The 15,232-nt window shown below is 55.1% G+C and overlaps 42 non-coding genes and 3 pseudogenes across 42 annotated transcripts; all 45 read right to left on the reverse strand.

The window, feature by feature from the left end:
- Positions 1 to 152: 152 nt before the first annotated feature.
- Positions 153 to 271, reverse strand: LOC147781617 (5S ribosomal RNA). Its single transcript, XR_015419175.1, has one exon. It is a non-coding gene; the product is annotated as a 5S ribosomal RNA (ribosomal RNA).
- A 219-nt stretch (positions 272 to 490) lies between these two features.
- On the reverse strand, positions 491 to 609 carry LOC147781618 (5S ribosomal RNA). Its single transcript, XR_015419138.1, has one exon. It is a non-coding gene; the product is annotated as a 5S ribosomal RNA (ribosomal RNA).
- A 219-nt stretch (positions 610 to 828) lies between these two features.
- On the reverse strand, positions 829 to 947 carry LOC147781619 (5S ribosomal RNA). Its single transcript, XR_015419143.1, has one exon. It is a non-coding gene; the product is annotated as a 5S ribosomal RNA (ribosomal RNA).
- A 219-nt stretch (positions 948 to 1,166) lies between these two features.
- LOC147781620 (5S ribosomal RNA) lies at positions 1,167 to 1,285 on the reverse strand. Its single transcript, XR_015419176.1, has one exon. It is a non-coding gene; the product is annotated as a 5S ribosomal RNA (ribosomal RNA).
- A 219-nt stretch (positions 1,286 to 1,504) lies between these two features.
- LOC147781621 (5S ribosomal RNA) lies at positions 1,505 to 1,623 on the reverse strand. The gene has a single exon (XR_015419177.1). It is a non-coding gene; the product is annotated as a 5S ribosomal RNA (ribosomal RNA).
- A 219-nt stretch (positions 1,624 to 1,842) lies between these two features.
- On the reverse strand, positions 1,843 to 1,961 carry LOC147781622 (5S ribosomal RNA). The gene has a single exon (XR_015419130.1). It is a non-coding gene; the product is annotated as a 5S ribosomal RNA (ribosomal RNA).
- Positions 1,962 to 2,180: 219 nt separating this feature from the next.
- On the reverse strand, positions 2,181 to 2,299 carry LOC147781623 (5S ribosomal RNA). The gene has a single exon (XR_015419151.1). It is a non-coding gene; the product is annotated as a 5S ribosomal RNA (ribosomal RNA).
- Positions 2,300 to 2,489: 190 nt separating this feature from the next.
- Positions 2,490 to 2,608, reverse strand: LOC147781624 (5S ribosomal RNA). Its single transcript, XR_015419178.1, has one exon. It is a non-coding gene; the product is annotated as a 5S ribosomal RNA (ribosomal RNA).
- Positions 2,609 to 2,827: 219 nt separating this feature from the next.
- On the reverse strand, positions 2,828 to 2,946 carry LOC147781625 (5S ribosomal RNA). Its single transcript, XR_015419179.1, has one exon. It is a non-coding gene; the product is annotated as a 5S ribosomal RNA (ribosomal RNA).
- Positions 2,947 to 3,165: 219 nt separating this feature from the next.
- On the reverse strand, positions 3,166 to 3,284 carry LOC147781626 (5S ribosomal RNA). The gene has a single exon (XR_015419139.1). It is a non-coding gene; the product is annotated as a 5S ribosomal RNA (ribosomal RNA).
- A 219-nt stretch (positions 3,285 to 3,503) lies between these two features.
- LOC147781627 (5S ribosomal RNA) lies at positions 3,504 to 3,622 on the reverse strand. Its single transcript, XR_015419145.1, has one exon. It is a non-coding gene; the product is annotated as a 5S ribosomal RNA (ribosomal RNA).
- A 219-nt stretch (positions 3,623 to 3,841) lies between these two features.
- On the reverse strand, positions 3,842 to 3,960 carry LOC147781628 (5S ribosomal RNA). Its single transcript, XR_015419180.1, has one exon. It is a non-coding gene; the product is annotated as a 5S ribosomal RNA (ribosomal RNA).
- A 219-nt stretch (positions 3,961 to 4,179) lies between these two features.
- Positions 4,180 to 4,298, reverse strand: LOC147781629 (5S ribosomal RNA). Its single transcript, XR_015419182.1, has one exon. It is a non-coding gene; the product is annotated as a 5S ribosomal RNA (ribosomal RNA).
- Positions 4,299 to 4,517: 219 nt separating this feature from the next.
- Positions 4,518 to 4,636, reverse strand: LOC147781630 (5S ribosomal RNA). The gene has a single exon (XR_015419183.1). It is a non-coding gene; the product is annotated as a 5S ribosomal RNA (ribosomal RNA).
- Positions 4,637 to 4,855: 219 nt separating this feature from the next.
- On the reverse strand, positions 4,856 to 4,974 carry LOC147781631 (5S ribosomal RNA). Its single transcript, XR_015419184.1, has one exon. It is a non-coding gene; the product is annotated as a 5S ribosomal RNA (ribosomal RNA).
- Positions 4,975 to 5,193: 219 nt separating this feature from the next.
- LOC147781632 (5S ribosomal RNA) lies at positions 5,194 to 5,312 on the reverse strand. Its single transcript, XR_015419185.1, has one exon. It is a non-coding gene; the product is annotated as a 5S ribosomal RNA (ribosomal RNA).
- A 219-nt stretch (positions 5,313 to 5,531) lies between these two features.
- LOC147781633 (5S ribosomal RNA) lies at positions 5,532 to 5,650 on the reverse strand. Its single transcript, XR_015419186.1, has one exon. It is a non-coding gene; the product is annotated as a 5S ribosomal RNA (ribosomal RNA).
- A 219-nt stretch (positions 5,651 to 5,869) lies between these two features.
- On the reverse strand, positions 5,870 to 5,988 carry LOC147781634 (5S ribosomal RNA). The gene has a single exon (XR_015419187.1). It is a non-coding gene; the product is annotated as a 5S ribosomal RNA (ribosomal RNA).
- Positions 5,989 to 6,207: 219 nt separating this feature from the next.
- LOC147781635 (5S ribosomal RNA) lies at positions 6,208 to 6,326 on the reverse strand. Its single transcript, XR_015419188.1, has one exon. It is a non-coding gene; the product is annotated as a 5S ribosomal RNA (ribosomal RNA).
- Positions 6,327 to 6,545: 219 nt separating this feature from the next.
- Positions 6,546 to 6,664, reverse strand: LOC147781636 (5S ribosomal RNA). Its single transcript, XR_015419116.1, has one exon. It is a non-coding gene; the product is annotated as a 5S ribosomal RNA (ribosomal RNA).
- Positions 6,665 to 6,883: 219 nt separating this feature from the next.
- Positions 6,884 to 7,002, reverse strand: LOC147781637 (5S ribosomal RNA). Its single transcript, XR_015419189.1, has one exon. It is a non-coding gene; the product is annotated as a 5S ribosomal RNA (ribosomal RNA).
- Positions 7,003 to 7,221: 219 nt separating this feature from the next.
- On the reverse strand, positions 7,222 to 7,340 carry LOC147781638 (5S ribosomal RNA). The gene has a single exon (XR_015419190.1). It is a non-coding gene; the product is annotated as a 5S ribosomal RNA (ribosomal RNA).
- Positions 7,341 to 7,526: 186 nt separating this feature from the next.
- On the reverse strand, positions 7,527 to 7,645 carry LOC147781639 (5S ribosomal RNA; annotated as a pseudogene).
- Positions 7,646 to 7,864: 219 nt separating this feature from the next.
- On the reverse strand, positions 7,865 to 7,983 carry LOC147781640 (5S ribosomal RNA). The gene has a single exon (XR_015419123.1). It is a non-coding gene; the product is annotated as a 5S ribosomal RNA (ribosomal RNA).
- Positions 7,984 to 8,202: 219 nt separating this feature from the next.
- On the reverse strand, positions 8,203 to 8,321 carry LOC147781641 (5S ribosomal RNA). Its single transcript, XR_015419191.1, has one exon. It is a non-coding gene; the product is annotated as a 5S ribosomal RNA (ribosomal RNA).
- A 186-nt stretch (positions 8,322 to 8,507) lies between these two features.
- Positions 8,508 to 8,626, reverse strand: LOC147781642 (5S ribosomal RNA). Its single transcript, XR_015419149.1, has one exon. It is a non-coding gene; the product is annotated as a 5S ribosomal RNA (ribosomal RNA).
- A 219-nt stretch (positions 8,627 to 8,845) lies between these two features.
- LOC147781643 (5S ribosomal RNA) lies at positions 8,846 to 8,964 on the reverse strand. Its single transcript, XR_015419134.1, has one exon. It is a non-coding gene; the product is annotated as a 5S ribosomal RNA (ribosomal RNA).
- A 219-nt stretch (positions 8,965 to 9,183) lies between these two features.
- LOC147781644 (5S ribosomal RNA) lies at positions 9,184 to 9,302 on the reverse strand. Its single transcript, XR_015419193.1, has one exon. It is a non-coding gene; the product is annotated as a 5S ribosomal RNA (ribosomal RNA).
- Positions 9,303 to 9,521: 219 nt separating this feature from the next.
- Positions 9,522 to 9,640, reverse strand: LOC147781645 (5S ribosomal RNA). Its single transcript, XR_015419195.1, has one exon. It is a non-coding gene; the product is annotated as a 5S ribosomal RNA (ribosomal RNA).
- A 219-nt stretch (positions 9,641 to 9,859) lies between these two features.
- Positions 9,860 to 9,978, reverse strand: LOC147781646 (5S ribosomal RNA). The gene has a single exon (XR_015419131.1). It is a non-coding gene; the product is annotated as a 5S ribosomal RNA (ribosomal RNA).
- A 219-nt stretch (positions 9,979 to 10,197) lies between these two features.
- On the reverse strand, positions 10,198 to 10,316 carry LOC147781647 (5S ribosomal RNA). The gene has a single exon (XR_015419196.1). It is a non-coding gene; the product is annotated as a 5S ribosomal RNA (ribosomal RNA).
- A 219-nt stretch (positions 10,317 to 10,535) lies between these two features.
- Positions 10,536 to 10,654, reverse strand: LOC147781648 (5S ribosomal RNA; annotated as a pseudogene).
- A 219-nt stretch (positions 10,655 to 10,873) lies between these two features.
- On the reverse strand, positions 10,874 to 10,992 carry LOC147781649 (5S ribosomal RNA). Its single transcript, XR_015419197.1, has one exon. It is a non-coding gene; the product is annotated as a 5S ribosomal RNA (ribosomal RNA).
- Positions 10,993 to 11,211: 219 nt separating this feature from the next.
- Positions 11,212 to 11,330, reverse strand: LOC147781650 (5S ribosomal RNA). The gene has a single exon (XR_015419198.1). It is a non-coding gene; the product is annotated as a 5S ribosomal RNA (ribosomal RNA).
- A 219-nt stretch (positions 11,331 to 11,549) lies between these two features.
- LOC147781651 (5S ribosomal RNA) lies at positions 11,550 to 11,668 on the reverse strand. The gene has a single exon (XR_015419106.1). It is a non-coding gene; the product is annotated as a 5S ribosomal RNA (ribosomal RNA).
- A 219-nt stretch (positions 11,669 to 11,887) lies between these two features.
- LOC147781652 (5S ribosomal RNA) lies at positions 11,888 to 12,006 on the reverse strand (annotated as a pseudogene).
- A 219-nt stretch (positions 12,007 to 12,225) lies between these two features.
- Positions 12,226 to 12,344, reverse strand: LOC147781653 (5S ribosomal RNA). The gene has a single exon (XR_015419140.1). It is a non-coding gene; the product is annotated as a 5S ribosomal RNA (ribosomal RNA).
- Positions 12,345 to 12,563: 219 nt separating this feature from the next.
- On the reverse strand, positions 12,564 to 12,682 carry LOC147781654 (5S ribosomal RNA). The gene has a single exon (XR_015419107.1). It is a non-coding gene; the product is annotated as a 5S ribosomal RNA (ribosomal RNA).
- A 219-nt stretch (positions 12,683 to 12,901) lies between these two features.
- On the reverse strand, positions 12,902 to 13,020 carry LOC147781655 (5S ribosomal RNA). Its single transcript, XR_015419108.1, has one exon. It is a non-coding gene; the product is annotated as a 5S ribosomal RNA (ribosomal RNA).
- Positions 13,021 to 13,239: 219 nt separating this feature from the next.
- On the reverse strand, positions 13,240 to 13,358 carry LOC147781656 (5S ribosomal RNA). Its single transcript, XR_015419109.1, has one exon. It is a non-coding gene; the product is annotated as a 5S ribosomal RNA (ribosomal RNA).
- Positions 13,359 to 13,577: 219 nt separating this feature from the next.
- LOC147781657 (5S ribosomal RNA) lies at positions 13,578 to 13,696 on the reverse strand. The gene has a single exon (XR_015419110.1). It is a non-coding gene; the product is annotated as a 5S ribosomal RNA (ribosomal RNA).
- A 219-nt stretch (positions 13,697 to 13,915) lies between these two features.
- On the reverse strand, positions 13,916 to 14,034 carry LOC147781658 (5S ribosomal RNA). Its single transcript, XR_015419132.1, has one exon. It is a non-coding gene; the product is annotated as a 5S ribosomal RNA (ribosomal RNA).
- Positions 14,035 to 14,253: 219 nt separating this feature from the next.
- LOC147781659 (5S ribosomal RNA) lies at positions 14,254 to 14,372 on the reverse strand. The gene has a single exon (XR_015419112.1). It is a non-coding gene; the product is annotated as a 5S ribosomal RNA (ribosomal RNA).
- Positions 14,373 to 14,591: 219 nt separating this feature from the next.
- Positions 14,592 to 14,710, reverse strand: LOC147781660 (5S ribosomal RNA). The gene has a single exon (XR_015419113.1). It is a non-coding gene; the product is annotated as a 5S ribosomal RNA (ribosomal RNA).
- Positions 14,711 to 14,929: 219 nt separating this feature from the next.
- Positions 14,930 to 15,048, reverse strand: LOC147781661 (5S ribosomal RNA). Its single transcript, XR_015419114.1, has one exon. It is a non-coding gene; the product is annotated as a 5S ribosomal RNA (ribosomal RNA).
- Positions 15,049 to 15,232: the final 184 nt, after the last annotated feature.

The following is a 15,232-nucleotide window of genomic DNA, read 5'->3' on the forward strand; positions in this document are numbered from 1 at the left end:
CACGCACGTGCTGGGAACGGCCGGCGGGGCCCGCGCGGACACGTCGGGGAGAAGAAACGCGATGGGCGTGAGCGTGCGAGGTTGCCATTTGTAAAGAAAGGAAGAAAAGAACGGGGAGAAATTGAAGTAACGAGCAAAAGAAATATAAAAAAGGGGTGCAACACGAGGACTTCCCAAGTGGTCACCCAACTTAGTACTACTCTCGCCCAAGCACGCTTAACTGCGGAGTTCTGATGGGATCCGGTGCATTAGTGCTGGTATGATCGCACCCGACATGCCATGCGCACAAATTGCATTTAACGCATGCGGGGTGGGCATGATCGAGGCGACGGTGGGTGCACGCACGTGTTGGGAACGGCCGGCGGGGCCCGCGCGGACACGTCGGGGAGAAGAAACGCGATAGGCGTGAGCGTGCGAGGTTGCCATTTGTAAAGAAAGGAAGAAAAGAACGGGGAGAAATTGAAGTAACGAGCAAAAGAAATATAAAAAAGGGGTGCAACACGAGGACTTCCCAAGTGGTCACCCAACTTAGTACTACTCTCGCCCAAGCACGCTTAACTGCGGAGTTCTGATGGGATTCGGTGCATTAGTGCTGGTATGATCGCACCCGACATGCCATGCGCACAAATTGCATTTAACGCATGCGGGGTGGGCATGATCGAGGCGACGGTGGGTGCACGCACGTGCTGGGAACGGCCGGCGGGGCCCGCGCGGACACGTCGGGGAGAAGAAACGCGATGGGCGTGAGCGTGCGAGGTTGCCATTTGTAAAGAAAGGAAGAAAAGAACGGGGAGAAATTGAAGTAACGAGCAAAAGAAATATAAAAAAGGGGTGCAACACGAGGACTTCCCAAGTGATCACCCAACTTAGTACTACTCTCGCCCAAGCACGCTTAACTGCGGAGTTCTGATGGGATCCTGTGCATTAGTGCTGGTATGATCGCACCCGACATGCCATGCGCACAAATTGCATTTAACGCATGCGGGGTGGGCATGATCGAGGCGACGGTGGGTGCACGCACGTGCTGGGAACGGCCAGCGGGGCCCGCGCGGACACGTCGGGGAGAAGAAACGCGATGGGCGTGAGCGTGCGAGGTTGCCATTTGTAAAGAAAGGAAGAAAAGAACGGGGAGAAATTGAAGTAACGAGCAAAAGAAATATAAAAAAGGGGTGCAACACGAGGACTTCCCAAGTGGTCACCCAACTTAGTACTACTCTCGCCCAAGCACGCTTAACTGCGGAGTTCTGATGGGATCCGGTGCATTAGTGCTGGTATGATCGCACCCGACATGCCATGCGCACAAATTGCATTTAACGCATGCGGGGTGGGCATGATCGAGGCGACGGTGGGTGCACGCACGTGCTGGGAACGGCCGGCGGGGCCCGCGCGGACACGTCGGGGAGAAGAAACGCGATGGGCGTGAGCGTGCGAGGTTGCCATTTGTAAAGAAAGGAAGAAAAGAACGGGGAGAAATTGAAGTAACGAGCAAAAGAAATATAAAAAAGGGGTGCAACACGAGGACTTCCCAAGTGGTCACCCAACTTAGTACTACTCTCGCCCAAGCACGCTTAACTGCGGAGTTCTGATGGGATCCGGTGCATTAGTGCTGGTATGATCGCACCCGACATGCCATGCGCACAAATTGCATTTAACGCATGCGGGGTGGGCATGATCGAGGCGACGGTGGGTGCTCGCACGTGCTGGGAACGGCCGGCGGGGCCCGCGCGGACACGTCGGGGAGAAGAAACGCGATGGGCGTGAGCGTGCGAGGTTGCCATTTGTAAAGAAAGGAAGAAAAGAACGGGGAGAAATTGAAGTAACGAGCAAAAGAAATATAAAAAAGGGGTGCAACACGAGGACTTCCCAAGTGATCACCCAACTTAGTACTACTCTCGCCCAAGCACGCTTAACTGCGGAGTTCTGATGGGATCCGGTGCATTAGTGCTGGTATGATCGCACCCGACATGCCATGCGCACAAATTGCATTTAACGCATGCGGGGTGGGCATGATCGAGGCGACGGTGGGTGCACGCACGTGCTGGGAACGGCCGGCGGGGCCCGCGCGGACACGTCGGGGAGAAGAAACGCGATGGGCGTGAGCGTGCGAGGTTGCCATTTGTAAAGAAAGGAAGAAAAGAACGGGGAGAAATTGAAGTAACGAGCAAAAGAAATATAAAAAAGGGGTGCAACACGAGGACTTCCCAAGTGGTCACCCAACTTAGTACTACTCTCGCACAAGCACGCTTAACTGCGGAGTTCTGATGGGATCCGGTGCATTAGTGCTGGTATGATCGGACCCGACATGCCATGCGCACAAATTGCATTTAACGCATGCGGGGTGGGCATGATCGAGGCGACGGTGGGTGCACGCACGTGCTGGGAACGGCCGGCGGGGCCCGCGCGGACACGTCGGGGAGAAGAAACGCGATGGGCGTGTGCGTGCGAGGTTGGGGAGAAATTGAAGTAACGAGCAAAAGAAATATAAAAAAGGGGTGCAACACGAGGACTTCCCAAGTGGTCACCCAACTTAGTACTACTCTCGCCCAAGCACGCTTAACTGCGGAGTTCTGATGGGATCCGGTGCATTAGTGCTGGTATGATCGCACCCGACATGCCATGCGCACAAATTGCATTTAACGCATGCGGGGTGGGCATGATCGAGGCGACGGTGGGTGCACGCACGTGCTGGGAACGGCCGGCGGGGCCCGCGCGGACACGTCGGGGAGAAGAAACGCGATGGGCGTGAGCGTGCGAGGTTGCCATTTGTAAAGAAAGGAAGAAAAGAACGGGGAGAAATTGAAGTAACGAGCAAAAGAAATATAAAAAAGGGGTGCAACACGAGGACTTCCCAAGTGGTCACCCAACTTAGTACTACTCTCGCCCAAGCACGCTTAACTGCGGAGTTCTGATGGGATCCGGTGCATTAGTGCTGGTATGATCGCACCCGACATGCCATGCGCACAAATTGCATTTAACGCATGCGGGGTGGGCATGATCGAGGCGACGGTGGGTGCACGCACGTGTTGGGAACGGCCGGCGGGGCCCGCGCGGACACGTCGGGGAGAAGAAACGCGATAGGCGTGAGCGTGCGAGGTTGCCATTTGTAAAGAAAGGAAGAAAAGAACGGGGAGAAATTGAAGTAACGAGCAAAAGAAATATAAAAAAGGGGTGCAACACGAGGACTTCCCAAGTGGTCACCCAACTTAGTACTACTCTCGCCCAAGCACGCTTAACTGCGGAGTTCTGATGGGATTCGGTGCATTAGTGCTGGTATGATCGCACCCGACATGCCATGCGCACAAATTGCATTTAACGCATGCGGGGTGGGCATGATCGAGGCGACGGTGGGTGCACGCACGTGCTGGGAACGGCCGGCGGGGCCCGCGCGGACACGTCGGGGAGAAGAAACGCGATGGGCGTGAGCGTGCGAGGTTGCCATTTGTAAAGAAAGGAAGAAAAGAACGGGGAGAAATTGAAGTAACGAGCAAAAGAAATATAAAAAAGGGGTGCAACACGAGGACTTCCCAAGTGATCACCCAACTTAGTACTACTCTCGCCCAAGCACGCTTAACTGCGGAGTTCTGATGGGATCCTGTGCATTAGTGCTGGTATGATCGCACCCGACATGCCATGCGCACAAATTGCATTTAACGCATGCGGGGTGGGCATGATCGAGGCGACGGTGGGTGCACGCACGTGCTGGGAACGGCCAGCGGGGCCCGCGCGGACACGTCGGGGAGAAGAAACGCGATGGGCGTGAGCGTGCGAGGTTGCCATTTGTAAAGAAAGGAAGAAAAGAACGGGGAGAAATTGAAGTAACGAGCAAAAGAAATATAAAAAAGGGGTGCAACACGAGGACTTCCCAAGTGGTCACCCAACTTAGTACTACTCTCGCCCAAGCACGCTTAACTGCGGAGTTCTGATGGGATCCGGTGCATTAGTGCTGGTATGATCGCACCCGACATGCCATGCGCACAAATTGCATTTAACGCATGCGGGGTGGGCATGATCGAGGCGACGGTGGGTGCACGCACGTGCTGGGAACGGCCGGCGGGGCCCGCGCGGACACGTCGGGGAGAAGAAACGCGATGGGCGTGAGCGTGCGAGGTTGCCATTTGTAAAGAAAGGAAGAAAAGAACGGGGAGAAATTGAAGTAACGAGCAAAAGAAATATAAAAAAGGGGTGCAACACGAGGACTTCCCAAGTGGTCACCCAACTTAGTACTACTCTCGCCCAAGCACGCTTAACTGCGGAGTTCTGATGGGATCCGGTGCATTAGTGCTGGTATGATCGCACCCGACATGCCATGCGCACAAATTGCATTTAACGCATGCGGGGTGGGCATGATCGAGGCGACGGTGGGTGCTCGCACGTGCTGGGAACGGCCGGCGGGGCCCGCGCGGACACGTCGGGGAGAAGAAACGCGATGGGCGTGAGCGTGCGAGGTTGCCATTTGTAAAGAAAGGAAGAAAAGAACGGGGAGAAATTGAAGTAACGAGCAAAAGAAATATAAAAAAGGGGTGCAACACGAGGACTTCCCAAGTGGTCACCCAACTTAGTACTACTCTCGCCCAAGCACGCTTAACTGCGGAGTTCTGATGGGATCCGGTGCATTAGTGCTGGTATGATCGCACCCGACATGCCATGCGCACAAATTGCATTTAACGCATGCGGGGTGGGCATGATCGAGGCGACGGTGGGTGCACACACGTGCTGGGAACGGCCGGCGGGGCCCGCGCGGACACGTCGGGGAGAAGAAACGCGATGGGCGTGAGCGTGCGAGGTTGCCATTTGTAAAGAAAGGAAGAAAAGAACGGGGAGAAATTGAAGTAACGAGCAAAAGAAATATAAAAAAGGGGTGCAACACGAGGACTTCCCAAGTGGTCACCCAACTTAGTACTACTCTCGCCCAAGCACGCTTAACTGCGGAGTTCTGATGGGATCCGGTGCATTAGTGCTGGTATGATCGCACCCGACATGCCATGCGCACAAATTGCATTTAACGCATGCGGGGTGGGCATGATCGAGGCGACGGTGGGTGCACGCACGTGCTGGGAACGGCCGGCGGGGCCCGCGCGGACACGTCGGGGAGAAGAAACGCGATGGGCGTGAGCGTGCGAGGTTGCCATTTGTAAAGAAAGGAAGAAAAGAACGGGGAGAAATTGAAGTAACGAGCAAAAGAAATATAAAAAAGGGGTGCAACACGAGGACTTCCCAAGTGGTCACCCAACTTAGTACTACTCTCGCCCAAGCACGCTTAACTGCGGAGTTCTGATGGGATCCGGTGCATTAGTGCTGGTATGATCGCACCCGACATGCCATGCGCACAAATTGCATTTAACGCATGCGGGGTGGGCATGATCGAGGCGACGGTGGGTGCACGCACGTGCTGGGAACGGCCGGCGGGGCCCGCGCGGACACGTCGGGGAGAAGAAACGCGATGGGCGTGAGCGTGCGAGGTTGCCATTTGTAAAGAAAGGAAGAAAAGAACGGGGAGAAATTGAAGTAACGAGCAAAAGAAATATAAAAAAGGGGTGCAACACGAGGACTTCCCAAGTGGTCACCCAACTTAGTACTACTCTCGCCCAAGCACGCTTAACTGCGGAGTTCTGATGGGATCCGGTGCATTAGTGCTGGTATGATCGCACCCGACATGCCATGCGCACAAATTGCATTTAACGCATGCGGGGTGGGCATGATCGAGGCGACGGTGGGTGCACGCACGTGCTGGGAACGGCCGGCGGGGCCCGCGCGGACACGTCGGGGAGAAGAAACGCGATGGGCGTGAGCGTGCGAGGTTGCCATTTGTAAAGAAAGGAAGAAAAGAACGGGGAGAAATTGAAGTAACGAGCAAAAGAAATATAAAAAAGGGGTGCAACACGAGGACTTCCCAAGTGGTCACCCAACTTAGTACTACTCTCGCCCAAGCACGCTTAACTGCGGAGTTCTGATGGGATCCGGTGCATTAGTGCTGGTATGATCGCACCCGACATGCCATGCGCACAAATTGCATTTAACGCATGCGGGGTGGGCATGATCGAGGCGACGGTGGGTGCACGCACGTGCTGGGAACGGCCGGCGGGGCCCGCGCGGACACGTCGGGGAGAAGAAACGCGATGGGCGTGAGCGTGCGAGGTTGCCATTTGTAAAGAAAGGAAGAAAAGAACGGGGAGAAATTGAAGTAACGAGCAAAAGAAATATAAAAAAGGGGTGCAACACGAGGACTTCCCAAGTGGTCACCCAACTTAGTACTACTCTCGCCCAAGCACGCTTAACTGCGGAGTTCTGATGGGATCCGGTGCATTAGTGCTGGTATGATCGCACCCGACATGCCATGCGCACAAATTGCATTTAACGCATGCGGGGTGGGCATGATCGAGGCGACGGTGGGTGCACGCACGTGCTGGGAACGGCCGGCGGGGCCCGCGCGGACACGTCGGGGAGAAGAAACGCGATGGGCGTGAGCGTGCGAGGTTGCCATTTGTAAAGAAAGGAAGAAAAGAACGGGGAGAAATTGAAGTAACGAGCAAAAGAAATATAAAAAAGGGGTGCAACACGAGGACTTCCCAAGTGGTCACCCAACTTAGTACTACTCTCGCCCAAGCACGCTTAGCTGCGGAGTTCTGATGGGATCCGGTGCATTAGTGCTGGTATGATCGCACCCGACATGCCATGCGCACAAATTGCATTTAACGCATGCGGGGTGGGCATGATCGAGGCGACGGTGGGTGCACGCACGTGCTGGGAACGGCCGGCGGGGCCCGCGCGGACACGTCGGGGAGAAGAAACGCGATGGGCGTGAGCGTGCGAGGTTGCCATTTGTAAAGAAAGGAAGAAAAGAACGGGGAGAAATTGAAGTAACGAGCAAAAGAAATATAAAAAAGGGGTGCAACACGAGGACTTCCCAAGTGGTCACCCAACTTAGTACTACTCTCGCCCAAGCACGCTTAACTGCGGAGTTCTGATGGGATCCGGTGCATTAGTGCTGGTATGATCGCACCCGACATGCCATGCGCACAAATTGCATTTAACGCATGCGGGGTGGGCATGATCGAGGCGACGGTGGGTGCACGCACGTGCTGGGAACGGCCGGCGGGGCCCGCGCGGACACGTCGGGGAGAAGAAACGCGATGGGCGTGAGCGTGCGAGGTTGCCATTTGTAAAGAAAGGAAGAAAAGAACGGGGAGAAATTGAAGTAACGAGCAAAAGAAATATAAAAAAGGGGTGCAACACGAGGACTTCCCAAGTGGTCACCCAACTTAGTACTACTCTCGCCCAAGCACGCTTAACTGCGGAGTTCTGATGGGATCCGGTGCATTAGTGCTGGTATGATCGCACCCGACATGCCATGCGCACAAATTGCATTTAACGCATGCGGGGTGGGCATGATCGAGGCGACGGGGCCCGCGCGGACACGTCGGGGAGAAGAAACGCGATGGGCGTGAGCGTGCGAGGTTGCCATTTGTAAAGAAAGGAAGAAAAGAACGGGGAGAAATTGAAGTAACGAGCAAAAGAAATATAAAAAAGGGGTGCAACACGAGGACTTACCAAGTGATCACCCAACTTAGTACTACTCTCGCCCAAGCACGCTTAACTGCGGAGTTCTGATGGGAATCGGTGCATTAGTGCTGGTATGATCGCACCCGACATGCCATGCACACAAATTGCATTTAACGCATGCGGGGTGGGCATGATCGAGGCGACGGTGGGTGCACGCACGTGCTGGGAACGGCCGGCGGGGCCCGCGCGGACACGTCGGGGAGAAGAAACGCGATGGGCGTGAGCGTGCGAGGTTGCCATTTGTAAAGAAAGGAAGAAAAGAATGGGGAGAAATTGAAGTAACGAGCAAAAGAAATATAAAAAAGGGGTGCAACACGAGGACTTCCCAAGTGGTCACCCAACTTAGTACTACTCTCGCCCAAGCACGCTTAACTGCAGAGTTCTGATGGGATCCGGTGCATTAGTGCTGGTATGATCGCACCCGACATGCCATGCGCACAAATTGAATTTAACGCATGCGAGGTGGGCATGATCGAGGCGACGGTGGGTGCACGCACGTGCTGGGAACGGCCGGCGGGGCCCGCGCGGACACGTCGGGGAGAAGAAACGCGATGGGCGTGAGCGTGCGAGGTTGCCATTTGTAAAGAAAGGAAGAAAAGAACGGGGAGAAATTGAAGTAACGAGCAAAAGAAATATAAAAAAGGGGTGCAACACGAGGACTTCCCAAGTGGTCACCCAACTTAGTACTACTCTCGCCCAAGCACGCTTAACTGCGGAGTTCTGATGGGATCCGGTGCATTAGTGCTGGTATGATCGCACCCGACATGCCATGCGCACAAATTGCATTTAACGCATGCGGGGTGGGCATGATCGAGGCGACGGGGCCCGCGCGGACACGTCGGGGAGAAGAAACGCGATGGGCGTGAGCGTGCGAGGTTGCCATTTGTAAAGAAAGGAAGAAAAGAACGGGGAGAAATTGAAGTAACGAGCAAAAGAAATATAAAAAAGGGGTGCAACACGAGGACTTCCCAAGTGATCACCCAACTTAGTACTACTCTCGCCCAAGCACGCTTAACTGCGGAGTTCTGATGATATCCGGTGCATTAGTGCTGGTATGATCGCACCCGACATGCCATGCGCACAAATTGCATTTAACGCATGCGGGGTGGGCATGATCGAGGCGACGGTGGGTGCACGCACGTGCTGGGAACGGCCGGCGGGGCCCGCGCGGACACGTCGGGGAGAAGAAACGCGATGGGCGTGAGCGTGCGAGGTTGCCATTTGTAAAGAAAGGAAGAAAAGAACGGGGAGAAATTGAAGTAACGAGCAAAAGAAATATAAAAAAGGGGTGCAACACGAGGACTTCCCAAGTGGTCACCCAACTTAGTACTACTCTCGCCCAAGCACGCTTAACTGCGGAGTTCTGATGGGATCCGATGCATTAGTGCTGGTATGATCGCACCCGACATGCCATGCGCACAAATTGCATTTAACGCATGCGGGGTGGGCATGATCGAGGCGACGGTGGGTGCACGCACGTGCTGGGAACGGCCGGCGGGGCCCGCGCGGACACGTCGGGGAGAAGAAACGCGATGTGCGTGAGCGTGCGAGGTTGCCATTTGTAAAGAAAGGAAGAAAAGAACGGGGAGAAATTGAAGTAACGAGCAAAAGAAATATAAAAAAGGGGTGCAACACGAGGACTTCCCAAGTGGTCACCCAACTTAGTACTACTCTCGCCCAAGCACGCTTAACTGCGGAGTTCTGATGGGATCCGGTGCATTAGTGCTGGTATGATCGCACCCGACATGCCATGCGCACAAATTGCATTTAACGCATGCGGGGTGGGCATGATCGAGGCGACGGTGGGTGCACGCACGTGCTGGGAACGGCCGGCGGGGCCCGCGCGGACACGTCGGGGAGAAGAAACGCGATGGGCGTGAGCGTGCGAGGTTGCCATTTGTAAAGAAAGGAAGAAAAGAACGGGGAGAAATTGAAGTAACGAGCAAAAGAAATATAAAAAAGGGGTGCAACACGAGGACTTCCCAAGTGGTCACCCAACTTAGTACTACTCTCGCCCAAGCACGCTTAACTGCGGAGTTCTGATGGGATCCGGTGCATTAGTGCTGGTATGATCGCACCCGACATGCCATGCGCACAAATTGCATTTAACGCATGCGGGGTGGGCATGATCGAGGCGACGGTGGGTGCACGCACGTGCTGGGAACGGCCGGCGGGGCCCGCGCGGACACGTCGGGGAGAAGAAACGCGATGGGCGTGAGCGTGCGAGGTTGCCATTTGTAAAGAAAGGAAGAAAAGAACGGGGAGAAATTGAAGTAACGAGCAAAAGAAATATAAAAAAGGGGTGCAACACGAGGACTTCCCAAGTGATCACCCAACTTAGTACTACTCTCGCCCAAGCACGCTTAACTGCGGAGTTCTGATGGGATCCGGTGCATTAGTGCTGGTATGATCGCACCCGACATGCCATGCGCACAAATTGCATTTAACGCATGCGGGGTGGGCATGATCGAGGCGACGGTGGGTGCACGCACGTGCTGGGAACGGCCGGCGGGGCCCGCGCGGACACGTCGGGGAGAAGAAACGCGATGGGCGTGAGCGTGCGAGGTTGCCATTTGTAAAGAAAGGAAGAAAAGAACGGGGAGAAATTGAAGTAACGAACAAAAGAAATATAAAAAAGGGGTGCAACACGAGGACTTCCCAAGTGGTCACCCAACTTAGTACTACTCTCGCCCAAGCACGCTTAACTGCGGAGTTCTGATGGGATCCGGTGCATTAGTGCTGGTATGATCGCACCCGACATGCCATGCGCACAAATTGCATTTAACGCATGCGGGGTGGGCATGATCGAGGCGACGGTGGGTGCACGCACGTGCTGGGAACGGCCGGCGGGGCCCGCGCGGACACGTCGGGGAGAAGAAACGCGATGGGCGTGAGCGTGCGAGGTTGCCATTTGTAAAGAAAGGAAGAAAAGAACGGGGAGAAATTGAAGTAACGAGCAAAAGAAATATAAAAAAGGGGTGCAACACGAGGACTTCCCAAGTGATCACCCAACTTAGTACTACTCTCGCCCAAGCACGCTTAACTGCGGAGTTCTGATGGGAATCGGTGCATTAGTGCTGGTATGATCGCACCCGACATGCCATGCGCACAAATTGCATTTAACGCATGCGGCTTGGGCATGATCGAGGCGACGGTGGGTGCACGCACGTGCTGGGAACGGCCGGCGGGGCCCGCGCGGACACGTCGGGGAGAAGAAACGCGATGGGCGTGAGCGTGCGAGGTTGCCATTTGTAAAGAAAGGAAGAAAAGAACGGGGAGAAATTGAAGTAACGAGCAAAAGAAATATAAAAAAGGGGTGCAACACGAGGACTTCCCAAGTGGTCACCCAACTTAGTACTACTCTCGCCCAAGCACGCTTAACTGCGGAGTTCTGATGGGATCCGGTGCATTAGTGCTGGTATGATCGCACCCGACATGCCATGCGCACAAATTGCATTTAACGCATGCGGGGTGGGCATGATCGAGGCGACGGTGGGTGCACGCACGTGCTGGGAACGGCCGGCGGGGCCCGCGCGGACACGTCGGGGAGAAGAAACGCGATGGGCGTGAGCGTGCGAGGTTGCCATTTGTAAAGAAAGGAAGGAAAGAACGGGGAGAAATTGAAGTAACGAGCAAAAGAAATATAAAAAAGGGGTGCAACACGAGGACTTCCCAAGTGGTCACCCAACTTAGTACTACTCTCGCCCAAGCACGCTTAACTGCGGAGTTCTGATGGGATCCGGTGCATTAGTGCTGGTATGATCGCACCCGACATGCCATGCGCACAAATTGCATTTAACGCATGCGAGGTGGGCATGATCGAGGCGACGGTGGGTGCACGCACGTGCTGGGAACGGCCGGCGGGGCCCGCGCGGACACGTCGGGGAGAAGAAACGCGATGGGCGTGAGCGTGCGAGGTTGCCATTTGTAAAGAAAGGAAGAAAAGAACGGGGAGAAATTGAAGTAACGAGCAAAAGAAATATAAAAAAGGGGTGCAACACGAGGACTTCCCAAGTGGTCACCCAACTTAGTACTACTCTCGCCCAAGCACGCTTAACTGCGGAGTTCTGATGGGATCCGGTGCATTAGTGCTGGTATGATCGCACCCGACATGCCATGCGCACAAATTGCATTTAACGCATGCGGGGTGGGCATGATCGAGGCGACGGTGGGTGCACGCACGTGCTGGGAACGGCCGGCGGGGCCCGCGCGGACACGTCGGGGAGAAGAAACGCGATGGGCGTGAGCGTGCGAGGTTGCCATTTGTAAAGAAAGGAAGAAAAGAACGGGGAGAAATTGAAGTAACGAGCAAAAGAAATATAAAAAAGGGGTGCAACACGAGGACTTCCCAAGTGATCATCCAACTTAGTACTACTCTCGCCGAAGCACGCTTAACTGCGGAGTTCTGATGGGATCCGGTGCATTAGTGCTGGTATGATCGCACCCGACATGCCATGCGCACAAATTGCATTTAACGCATGCGGGGTGGGCATGATCGAGGCGACGGTGGGTGCACGCACGTGCTGGGAACGGCCGGCGGGGCCCGCGCGGACACGTCGGGGAGAAGAAACGCGATGGGCGTGAGCGTGCGAGGTTGCCATTTGTAAAGAAAGGAAGAAAAGAACGGGGAGAAATTGAAGTAACGAGCAAAAGAAATATAAAAAAGGGGTGCAACACGAGGACTTCCCAAGTGATCATCCAACTTAGTACTACTCTCGCCCAAGCACGCTTAACTGCGGAGTTCTGATGGGATCCGGTGCATTAGTGCTGGTATGATCGCACCCGACATGCCATGCGCACAAATTGCATTTAACGCATGCGGGGTGGGCATGATCGAGGCGACGGTGGGTGCACGCACGTGCTGGGAACGGCCGGCGGGGCCCGCGCGGACACGTCGGGGAGAAGAAACGCGATGGGCGTGAGCGTGCGAGGTTGCCATTTGTAAAGAAAGGAAGAAAAGAACGGGGAGAAATTGAAGTAACGAGCAAAAGAAATATAAAAAAGGGGTGCAACACGAGGACTTCCCAAGTGGTCACCCAACTTAGTACTACTCTCGCCCAAGCACGCTTAACTGCGGAGTTCTGATGGGATCCGGTGCATTAGTGCTGGTATGATCGCACCCGACATGCCATGCGCACAAATTGCATTTAACGCATGCGGGGTGGGCATGATCGAGGCGACGGTGGGTGCACGCACGTGCTGGGAAAGGCCGGCGGGGCCCGCGCGGACACGTCGGGGAGAAGAAACGCGATGGGCGTGAGCGTGCGAGGTTGCCATTTGTAAAGAAAGGAAGAAAAGAACGGGGAGAAATTGAAGTAACGAGCAAAAGAAATATAAAAAAGGGGTGCAACACGAGGACTTCCCAAGTGGTCACCCAACTTAGTACTACTCTCGCCCAAGCACGCTTAACTGCGGAGTTCTGATGGGATCCGGTGCATTAGTGCTGGTATGATCGCACCCGACATGCCATGCGCACAAATTGCATTTAACGCATGCGGGGTGGGCATGATCGAGGCGACGGTGGGTGCACGCACGTGCTGGGAACGGCCGGCGGGGCCCGCGCGGACACGTCGGGGAGAAGAAACGCGATGGGCGTGAGCGTGCGAGGTTGCCATTTGTAAAGAAAGGAAGAAAAGAACGGGGAGAAATTGAAGTAACGAGCAAAAGAAATATAAAAAAGGGGTGCAACACGAGGACTTCCCAAGTGGTCACCCAACTTAGTACTACTCTCGCCCAAGCACGCTTAACTGCGGAGTTCTGATGGGATCCGGTGCATTAGTGCTGGTATGATCGCACCCGACATGCCATGCGCACAAATTGCATTTAACGCATGCGGGGTGGGCATGATCGAGGCGACGGTGGGTGCACGCACGTGCTGGGAACGGCCGGCGGGGCCCGCGCGGACACGTCGGGGAGAAGAAACGCGATGGGCGTGAGCGTGCGAGGTTGCCATTTGTAAAGAAAGGAAGAAAAGAACGGGGAGAAATTGAAGTAACGAGCAAAAGAAATATAAAAAAGGGGTGCAACACGAGGACTTCCCAAGTGGTCACCCAACTTAGTACTACTCTCGCCCAAGCACGCTTAACTGCGGAGTTCTGATGGGATCCGGTGCATTAGTGCTGGTATGATCGCACCCGACATGCCATGCGCACAAATTGCATTTAACGCATGCGGGGTGGGCATGATCGAGGCGACGGTGGGTGCACGCACGTGCTGGGAACGGCCGGCGGGGCCCGCGCGGACACGTCGGGGAGAAGAAACGCGATGGGCGTGAGCGTGCGAGGTTGCCATTTGTAAAGAAAGGAAGAAAAGAACGGGGAGAAATTGAAGTAACGAGCAAAAGAAATATAAAAAAGGGGTGCAACACGAGGACTTCCCAAGTGATCACCCAACTTAGTACTACTCTCGCCCAAGCACGCTTAACTGCGGAGTTCTGATGGGATCCGGTGCATTAGTGCTGGTATGATCGCACCCGACATGCCATGCGCACAAATTGCATTTAACGCATGCGGGGTGGGCATGATCAAGGCGACGGTGGGTGCACGCACGTGCTGGGAACGGCCGGCGGGGCCCGCGCGGACACGTCGGGGAGAAGAAACGCGATGGGCGTGAGCGTGCGAGGTTGCCATTTGTAAAGAAAGGAAGAAAAGAACGGGGAGAAATTGAAGTAACGAGCAAAAGAAATATAAAAAAGGGGTGCAACACGAGGACTTCCCAAGTGGTCACCCAACTTAGTACTACTCTCGCCCAAGCACGCTTAACTGCGGAGTTCTGATGGGATCCGGTGCATTAGTGCTGGTATGATCGCACCCGACATGCCATGCGCACAAATTGCATTTAACGCATGCGGGGTGGGCATGATCGAGGCGACGGTGGGTGCACGCACGTGCTGGGAACGGCCGGCGGGGCCCGCGCGGACACGTCGGGGAGAAGAAACGCGATGGGCGTGAGCGTGCGAGGTTGCCATTTGTAAAGAAAGGAAGAAAAGAACGGGGAGAAATTGAAGTAACGAGCAAAAGAAATATAAAAAAGGGGTGCAACACGAGGACTTCCCAAGTGGTCACCCAACTTAGTACTACTCTCGCCCAAGCACGCTTAACTGCGGAGTTCTGATGGGATCCGGTGCATTAGTGCTGGTATGATCGCACCCGACATGCCATGCGCACAAATTGCATTTAACGCATGCGGGGTGGGCATGATCGAGGCGACGGTGGGTGCACGCACGTGCTGGGAACGGCCGGCGGGGCCCGCGCGGACACGTCGGGGAGAAGAAACGCGATGGGCGTGAGCGTGCGAGGTTGCCATTTGTAAAGAAAGGAAGAAAAGAACGGGGAGAAATTGAAGTAACGAGCAAAAGAAATATAAAAAAGGGGTGCAACACGAGGACTTCCCAAGTGGTCACCCAACTTAGTACTACTCTCGCCCAAGCACGCTTAACTGCGGAGTTCTGATGGGATCCGGTGCATTAGTGCTGGTATGATCGCACCCGACATGCCATGCGCACAAATTGCATTTAACGCATGCGGGGTGGGCATGATCGAGGCGACGGTGGGTGCACGCACGTGCTGGGAACGGCCGGCGGGGCCCGCGCGGACACGTCGGGGAGAAGAAACGCGATGGGCGTGAGCGTGCGAGGTTGCCATTTGTAAAGAAAGGAAGAAAAGAACGGGGA

Source organism: Cucurbita pepo, unplaced genomic scaffold (genome assembly GCF_057944985.1).
Source record: "Cucurbita pepo subsp. pepo isolate OVF unplaced genomic scaffold, ASM5794498v1 scafford_153, whole genome shotgun sequence".
Lineage (NCBI taxonomy): Eukaryota > Viridiplantae > Streptophyta > Magnoliopsida > Cucurbitales > Cucurbitaceae > Cucurbita > Cucurbita pepo.